This window comes from Octopus sinensis, linkage group LG24, assembly GCF_006345805.1.
Source record: "Octopus sinensis linkage group LG24, ASM634580v1, whole genome shotgun sequence".
Taxonomy (NCBI): Eukaryota; Metazoa; Mollusca; class Cephalopoda; order Octopoda; family Octopodidae; genus Octopus; species Octopus sinensis.
Window position 1 is genome coordinate 25,468,786 of NC_043020.1, and position 9,243 is coordinate 25,478,028.

Consider the following 9,243-nt stretch of genomic DNA (forward strand, 5'->3'; position numbering starts at 1 on the left):
TCTTCATGTGTCAGAAGGAACAGTTAGAAATGTTGTCCACGAAGACATCAGGAAAGATCAATTTGTCAGAAAAAGCAAACGAAAATCACTCATCACATCTAAAAGGTTCTTAACAAATTGAAAAATCCAGCAGAAGATTTGATTTGGTTTTTCTCAAACGAGAAAAACTTCGACCTGATCAAAAAAGTTAACAAAAGAAATGACAGACTTTTATGTGCAGACCCTTCTGAAGTTCCATGTGTTATGCATACAAAATTTCCTGCAACTGTCATGGTTTTAGGGGTTGTCAGTAATGAAGGACATATGATGCCTCCTTTCCACAAGGCCTTAAAGTTAACTTTGCCGACTACATTGAGGCCCTGGAAATAATTGTTAAGTTCTGGATAGAAAGTGTATGCAATGGAAGGCCATATCTGTTTCAGTAAGACTCTGCACTATCACACTCAAGCTAAAACTTGAGAACTACACAAGCTAAAACTTGAGAACTACACAACCAATTCCATTCAAATTTTACACATGCCTTACTTAGGGTCCATGTAGTTTCATGTTCAACTTCTTGCCTAGAGCGAGCTCATAGCAATATCATATCTTCTCCACTATTTCAGTATTACGTGTTAAAAGTGAAACAAAAACGTTTCTCTATTAAAATAGATACTTTCACTTTAACAATAAAAAAATAATAACAATTGAATTATATGTAGTAAGTAATAATTAAAATCAAACTAAAGTAGGATATAATCGTAACAACAAAAGTAAAAATAGCAATTGGTATAAAATTGCATCAATGACTTGAACTTGAATAAGTGGTTGTACATGAATGGGAATAAATTAAAAATATAATTAGCGTGCAGAAATGGAATAGTCCAGATGGATAATAAAAAATTAAATTAAAGAAAAGACTATTGTCTATAAAGTATACAATGTAGAGAAAAAAGAAGATTGAACGGTGGTGTTTTTTGCGCTCTGTAAAATTCGGTTAAAAAGGAAAAAAGAACAAAAAGTGAATTGTGGTTGTTGCGGAATTGGAACGTCGGTTGGTGCGGTTTCGCGTCGCACTGGTTCTATGCGTCGCACGTTTTCTGTTCGGGATGCTGTTTTTCGGTTTGAGGCGACTATGAGCCGCCGCTGCCAAACGGATGAGATGGAAGGGAGAAATTTCTCTGAAAATTCGTCGACATCTGAGGAGGAGTTGGCGGTGAAAAAAATGGAAAGCACCTACGCAGGTATAACGAAGAAGTCAACAGAAAAAGAGATAGACCTGGCTAAGTTGACGGGCTTCCAGGAGTTCATGAAGGAGGAGGAGAACGGAGAGGTAGAGCTGTTGCCTCCAGCAGGGCGCGGAGACTGGTTCCATCGTAGAACCATTAAATATAAAGTATTTATGAATGGAGGTAGAAAAATGGAAGTGATTAACATGGAAGCAATTGAAGAGGCTTTCAAACAAACAGGAGAAGAAATTGTGTACATGACAAAAGGATTAGAATATGGAACCATAACGGTACAATTTAAAAGTGAGAAAGCAGCCAGGAATATAGCAGCCAAGGTGGTGAGTACAGAAAAGTTTTACTTGTTCCCCTCGTATTTGAATAGAAGGACCACCAGAATTAGGGTGGAAGGAATACCTCCACACCTAGAGGGCGAATTAATAACGGCTGCGGTTATCAAAGGAAATGAAGATAAAGTGGACATCCTCCACGCCATTATGAAATATGAAGGCGTGAGAGGTGCCACACTAGTAATGAACATACAGACGGAGGCGGAAGTTATAGAAAAGCTTACGGACAGTATAAAAACTGGAAATGTTATTATGAGAGTGTGGGTGGAGGGTAGGGCGCCCAGGTGCTACAAGTGTGGCCAGAGGGGTCACATAAGAGCCTACTGCCCTCCCCCACCAAAGGAAAAGGAAATCGTTGCGGAAGCCCCAAAAGAGGACGCCCCAAAAGAGGAAGAAACTAAAGAGAAACAAACAGAAAAGGAAACGACAGAAGAAGAGATGCAACAAGAGTGGGAAGAAGGCAGAAAAAAGAGAAAGAAAAAGAAAAACTGTGCGAAGCCCCAACCCACCCCAACACCACCCACACCCTCTGAATCCCACCCCTCCCCTGCAGACAGTGAACCCACCCGCTCCCCTCCAACAAGAAAACAAAAAAAAATTAACACAGACAGACAAGAGACTGAAAGCGAACCCAGGCTGAACATTTGTATTATGACAGAACAGAAAGAGGTTAAAAGGGTAATGGAAGGGTATACATGGTGCGATTCAGGTGTGACCAGGTGTGCAGTGATTGAAAAGGAGAGAATAGATGAGTTTATGAGAAGGTGCGAAAGGGAGAATTGAGAGGTGGAAGAGATGAGTCTGAGTGATGAATCCGTGAAAAATATGGAGAATATCGGTTTTATTATTGGAAATTGGAGTGACGGCGAAAACCAAAGGACAGGTAAGTGATGCTGGCGGAGGGGACCGTTGGCATCGCTTTCATATTATCATTTTTTCATGTAACAATTCATCCTTCATAAATTTAATTATAATGTTCTATGTCCCCATGTCTTGTAATGTCCCCCTCTTCGTTGGCCCCTTGTGGGTAATAAAGAATCAAGATTCGAACAAGGTCGGTCATTTTTTTGCGCTCTGTGGAATTCGGTTGAAAAGGGGAAGGGAACAGAGGGTGTTGTTGTTGTTGTGGAAATTTTGAGCGTCGTTGATGCGGTTTCGCGTTGCACTGGTTCTGCGAGTTGCACTTTTTCTGTTCGGGCGGCCGTTTTCGGTCTGTCGGACGGAGGGAGGTGGACTTTGGTTCCCTGTCGGACTTGTCTGCGTCTGGGGAGGAGCTGGAACGGGCAGTGGGAGGGATGGATCGAGGGCTGGGTTGTACCTGTGCCGGTGTGACCAGGAGGGCGGAGGAGAGGGGGGTGGACTTGGCCGGGCTGCCGGGTTGCCAGAAGTGTGTGAGGGGGGATGGCGGTGGGGTCCGGGAGGGTGGCTCTTTTGCCTACATGTCTAGATGGAGGGATTGCACGAGTGGGGGTGGGGGGGGGTGCCACCGAGCGTTGAGGCCGAGTGGATTGTGGCGGCTGTGATTGGCGGCCGCGAGGTGGAGGTGGATGTTCTCCATGCCTCGGTTGGGACCGAGGGCTGGAGAGGCGTAGCAGTGGAGCTGAGCGTGCAGGCGGGGAGCGAGGTGCTGGTGGACCTGGCGGAGGGCATCGGGTTGGGAGACGTGATCATGAGAGTGTGGGTGGAGGGCAGAGCTCCACGTTGTTACAAGTGTGGCCTGAGGGGTCACATAAGAGCCTTCTGCCCTCCCCCAGTGAAAGAAATGGATTCCGAACCGCAGAGAGGGAGGCCGGAGGAGAGGGAGACGGTGGAGGAGGAGAATTCACAGAAATGGAAAGAAGCTGGGAATACGAGGAAGAGGAGAATACGAGGAAAAGAAAATAACATAGAACACTAATCCACCCCAACACCACCCACACCCTCTGAGACCCACCCTATCCCTGCAGACAGTGAACCCACCCGCTCCCCTCCAACAAGAAAACAAAAGAAAAAAAATAATACAGACAGACAAGAGTTTGAAATCGAACCCAGGCCGAACATTTATATTATGACTGAACAGAAAGAAGTGAAAAGGGTAATGGAAGAGTATAAATGGTATGAAATAGGTGAGACCAGATATACAGTGCTGGAAAAGAAGAATATAGATGAGTTTGTGTTGAGGTGTGAAAGGGAGAATTGGGAGGTGAAAGATACAAGAAAGAGCGATGAATTCGTGGAAAATATGGAGGAGTATTTCGGAGTAAGAATGGATATGGATGGTCTTCGTATTGGGAATGAACATTCAGGTGACAGTGAAAACAAAAGGACAGGTAAGTGATGCTGGCGGATGGGGCCGTTAGCATCGCTTTCATATTATCATTTTTCATTTTAATATTCATTTGCTCATAAATTTAATCATATTGTTCTATGTCCCCCATGTTTTGTTATGTAAGCCAATCTTCGTAGCCCCTGGTGGGTTATAAAGAAAGAAAGGTCGGTCGTGTTTTTTTGCGCTGTAAAATTCGGTTAAGGGGGAAAAAGGAACAAAAAGTGTTGTTGTTGTGGAAATTTTGAACGTCGTTGATGCGGTTTCGCGTTGCACGGGTTCTGCGAGTTACACTTTTTCTGTTCGGGCGGCCGTTTTCGGTCTGTCAGACAGAAGGAGATTGACTGTAATTCCTTATCAGACTTGTCTGCGTCTGAGGAGGAGCTGGAGCGGGCAGTGGGAATGATGGATCGAAGGCTGGGTTGTTCCTGTGCCGGTGTAACCAGGAGGGCGGAGGAGAGACGGGTGGACTTGACCGGGCTGCCGAGTTGCCGGAAATATATGAAGGGGGATGGCGGTGAGGTCGAACTGGCGCCGACACCTAAGAGAGGGGAATGGTGTGATAGAAGGACCATTGTGTGCAGGGTGGTCGCAAACGAAAGGAAGAAGATAGAAGTTGTAAACATGGAGTGGATAGAGGAGGCGCTGAGAAGAACGGAGGAGGAAGTTAATTTTCTGACTCGAGGATCAAAGTATGGTACTGTAGTGGTACAGTTTAAAAGTGAGAATGCAGCAAGGAAGATAGCGGCGAAGGCGGTGAAATCCGAAAAGGTAACACTTTTGCCTACGTATTTAAACAGAAAAATTACACGAGTAAGGGTCGAGGGAGTGCCACCAAACGTTGAGGCCGAGTGGATTGTGGCGGCTGTGATCAGCGGCCACGAGGAGGAAGTGGATATTCTCCATGCCTCGGTTAAGACCGAGGGCTGGAGAGGCGTAACAGTGGAACTGAACGTGCAGGCAGAGAACGAAGTACTGGTGGACCTGGCGGAAAGCATCAGATTGGGAGACGTGATCATGAGAGTGTGGGTGGAGGGCAGAGCTCCACGTTGTTACAAGTGTGGCCTGAGGGGTCACATAAGAGCCTTCTGCCCTCCCCCAGTGAAAGAAATGGATTCCGAACCGCAGAGAGGGAGGCGGAGGCCGGAGGAGAGGGAGACGGTGGAGGAGGAGAATTCACAGAAATGGAAAGAAGCTGGGAATAAGAGGAAGAGGAGAATACGAGGAAAAGAAAATAACATAGAACACCAATCCACCCCAACACCACTCACACCCTCTGAGACCCACCCTATCCCAGCAGACAGTGAGCCCACCCGCTCCCCTCCAACAAGAAAACAAAAGAAAAAAATAATACAGACAGACAAGAGTTTGAAATCGAACCCAGGCCGAACATTTATATTATGACTGAACAGAAAGAAGTGAAAAGGGTAATGGAAGAGTATAAATGGTATGAAATAGGTGAGACCAGATATACAGTGCTGGAAAAGAAGAATATAGATGAGTTTGTGTTGAGGTGTGAAAGGGAGAATTGGGAGGTGAAAGATACAAGAATGAGCGATGAATTCGTGGAAAATATGGAGGAGTATTTCGGAGTAAGAATGGATATGGATGGTCTTCGTATTGGGAATGAACATTCAGGTGACAGTGAAAACAAAAGGACAGGTAAGTGGTGCTAGCGGATGGGGCCGTTGGCACCGCTTTCATATATCATTTTCATAATTCATTTTTACTCATATCTATGTAATTGTGATGTTCTATGTCCCCAATGTTTGTAACGTCCCCTCTATGTAGCCCCTAGTGGGTAATAAAGAATTAACTTGGAGGAAAGCTATTTGCGTTTATTGTAAGTTGATATATTTTTGCTCTCGTATTATTATCTCTGTTATTCTCTACTGTTTGTCCACCTGTTTTTGTCTATTGCTGTCTAACTGTCGAAGTCAGCCTTCGCGCGAGGACTTCGCGTTGGTGTTCCCCCCTCCGTGGGGGAAAAATAACATTTATCTTGAAGATACCAAGGGCTTGTGAAGCCAACTGTTCGGGATGGAGTCCCCCATCTCTTCTTCGCCCGTGACGAGTGAAGAGGAGTTTCCGGCGATGTCGCCAAGGAAAAAAGAGGCGGTGTCGCCAAAGAAAAAAGAGGCAATGTCGCCAAAGAAAAAGGAAAACCAAGTACCAGCACCAGCTCCAGCGAAAAAATTCTCTGAAGTGGCCGGTAAAAGGATCAAGAAAATAAACGTGGAGGATTTGGAAAAATATGCAGACTGTGTAAAAAAAGAATGTACGGAAGTGACAGTGGTCACAAACGTCCAAAAATACGATGAAATAGAAAAAAAAGGATAATATATAAGACATATAACACAACGACAAAAATGATTCAAAAAATTGAAGAAAAAAAATAGAGAACTGTCTAAAACCTTTAATGGATAAAATAACGTACATTAACAGAGGAAAGAGATACGGCACAGTGGAGGTGCGTTTTACTACTGAGGAGACTGCAAAGAAACTGTCGATGGAGCCGATTAAAGCGGAGAACATTGTTCTCCTCCCCTTATATAGAGGGAAAAGAACGTTGAAAATTTCGATGAACAACATACCACCAGAGGCAGATGCCGAATGTCTGGTGGCAGCAGTGATGGTAGGCCTGGAGGAAAAAATAAACATCCTCCAGGCCACAGTGGAGGAAGAGGAATTTTGGAAAGGGCAGAAAATAGTAATATCCATTCAGGCGGAAGTGCAAACACTGGAGGAAATACCAGAAACATTAAAAATTAGTGAAGACGAGAGAATAACAGTTTTCGTGGAGGGCAGAAAGCCGAGGTGTTTCGGCTGCGGCAAGAAGGGTCATGTAAGGGCGGAATGCCAACCCCAACCCAAACCGCAGGAAGTACCTCAGCCAGGTGAAAAAGAAGATAAAGTGTCACCAGAAGCAGCGCCGGGCGGCCCAGAAGGGACGACTGAAGGTGTGGAGGTGACAAAGGCAGCAGAACCAGTGGCGGAGGAAAATAAGAGCGAGGAAAAGATAAATGAGGAGGGGTGGGCAAAAATCACCAAAAAAAAAAGAAAGAAAAACGGAAACCACCCCTCCCAGAGTGAACTTAAAAAAGAAAAGGGAGTCAATGAACTCGTATATGGCCGTTAAGGCATCAAATAACAGACTCGGAAACGTGTTGGTAGCTATGGCCAAAGTGGAGAAAATAGAGAAAAAAAACGACTTTGTAGTTTACAGAATAGGCCGGAAGGATTACGGGCGGATAAAGTCCGAATTCTTCCATGACGTAGGCCCACTTAGAATGGATGTGACATCCCCACATATATTCGAGGGCCTACGTCAGACTCCCCCACGAGGCCCTGAAAAAGAATTAAACAAAGAAGAAAAGGAGAAAACCGAACCACTGATATAAAGGTAAGTAATGGATTGCATTTATGTTGGTTGTTTGAATGTGCGCGGCCTGGGAGCAGGCTGGAAGCAAGGTCGCTTCCTGCATGATATCAGGTCGCGTAATTTAGATGTTATTGTTGCTACAGAAACCCGGTTAGAGGGGCCAAGAGGTCTACTCCCGCTGTTTGACGGCTACGAGAGTTTTTTCTCTCCTGGCAGTCCTACGGGCGGGAGTGGGGTGTTGGTCCTATTAAAAAGAAACCGGGTTTCTGAGAAAAAGTTAATTTTTGCAGATCCAGAAGGTAGGCTGGTCGTCATGGATTTGACGTTCAGTAACGGTAAAGTTATCAGACTGGTTGCAATTTACGCACCCAACAGCACAGGGCAAAGTGATTATTTTCGTGAACTAGAAAACTTTCTTGGTACTTCGCATTCATTAGTTGTGCTAGGAGACTTTAACAATATTTGCAAAACGGATGTAGATTGTGTTGGCTCGCGTTCAGATAGAAAAGGTAACAGTGGCTTCATGGATCTGCTAAGCCGCTTTGAGCTAGCAGATCCTTATAGGCTGGAATTTCCGAACGCTCCATTGTGGACATGGTCAAACAGCGACGGATCTTCCAGGTCATATTTAGATTGAATTCTAATTAGAAAAGTAGACAGTAAAATAGCTAAGTGTCCACAGTTTTACCCGATCAGCTACAGTGATCATAAAATGGTCACTTGTAAGCTTGACATAGATAAGGTTAAAAATAGAGGATCCGGTTACTGGAAACTTAATACGTCCCTTTTGGCGATTAAGGAGTACAAAGACCGGATTAGGGATATAATTCAGAGGGCACTATCTGGTACCATCATTAATAACAAATGGTGGTACGCCCTCAAACGAGCCATCAAGTTTGAGTCAATTAGATATAGCACAGGAGTAGTGGCTAGAGAGGCTAGAAGGGAAACTACTCTAGTTAAGGAATTAGAGGAAGCCTTGAAAACTGGCTCTGCGGCTCAGGTGGCGTCCAAGAGACTGGTGTTAAACCAGCACCTCGAGGCCAAACACATGGGCTGCATTGTCAGGGCTAGAATCCGCCATATGGGATGTGAAGGAATCAACGCCGTGAGATGGGCCCGAGTGGTGGAAGCACAGCATGGTAACGATGCCACGATTCGATCTTTGACGAACCAACAAGGTGAGTTGATAAACGAACCCGAGGAGATGTGTGAAGCCTTTCAGGAGCACTTCGCTCAGCTTTTCGGTGAGTGCGGCGGACTGGATAGGAGGAGGGCCTTTACGGACCTACTCGACGGGCTGCCGCGCTTATCGGGGCGAGATACGGAGGGCTGTGAAGGGCCAATCACGCCTGAGGAGGTGGTTGAGGCAATGGCGGACTGCGGCGCGGGCAAGGCGCCGGGTTTGGATGGTCTACCCTATGAGTTATATAAGAGTATGCCAGACTTGTTCGGGCACCTACTGGCGGAGGTCTATGCGAACTGGCAGCAGAACGGGCTTATACCCAGATCTGTGCGCCGGGGAGTAGTGACCCGAGCAAGGGGGAGTGCATTGATCATTTCAGGCCCATCACTCTGCTAAACACAGAGTTGAAGATTTTGGCCAAAGTGTTATCGAAAAGATTGGCGCGTGTCGCGGATGGTCTGATCGGGAAGGCACAGACATGTGCCGTTCCGGGCAGGACCATTCAGGATAATCTCCATCTAATGCGGTACACTATAGAGGGGTTTAATAGTGATTCTGGCAAGGGTGGGGCACTGGTCCATTTAGACCAATCTAAAGCATTTGATAGGGTCGACCATCGTTACCTGGTTTCTGCCCTGGCACAGTTCGGGCTGAGCCTTGGCTTCCTCAGGTGGATTATCCAAATTTATGATAACATCGACTCGGTAGTTCGGGTGAACGGCTTCTTGTCGAAGCCGTTCAAAATCAAGCGCTCGGTTCGTCAAGGGTGTCCGCTCTCCCCGCTTTTGTACGTGATGGCTCTTGAGCCATTACTG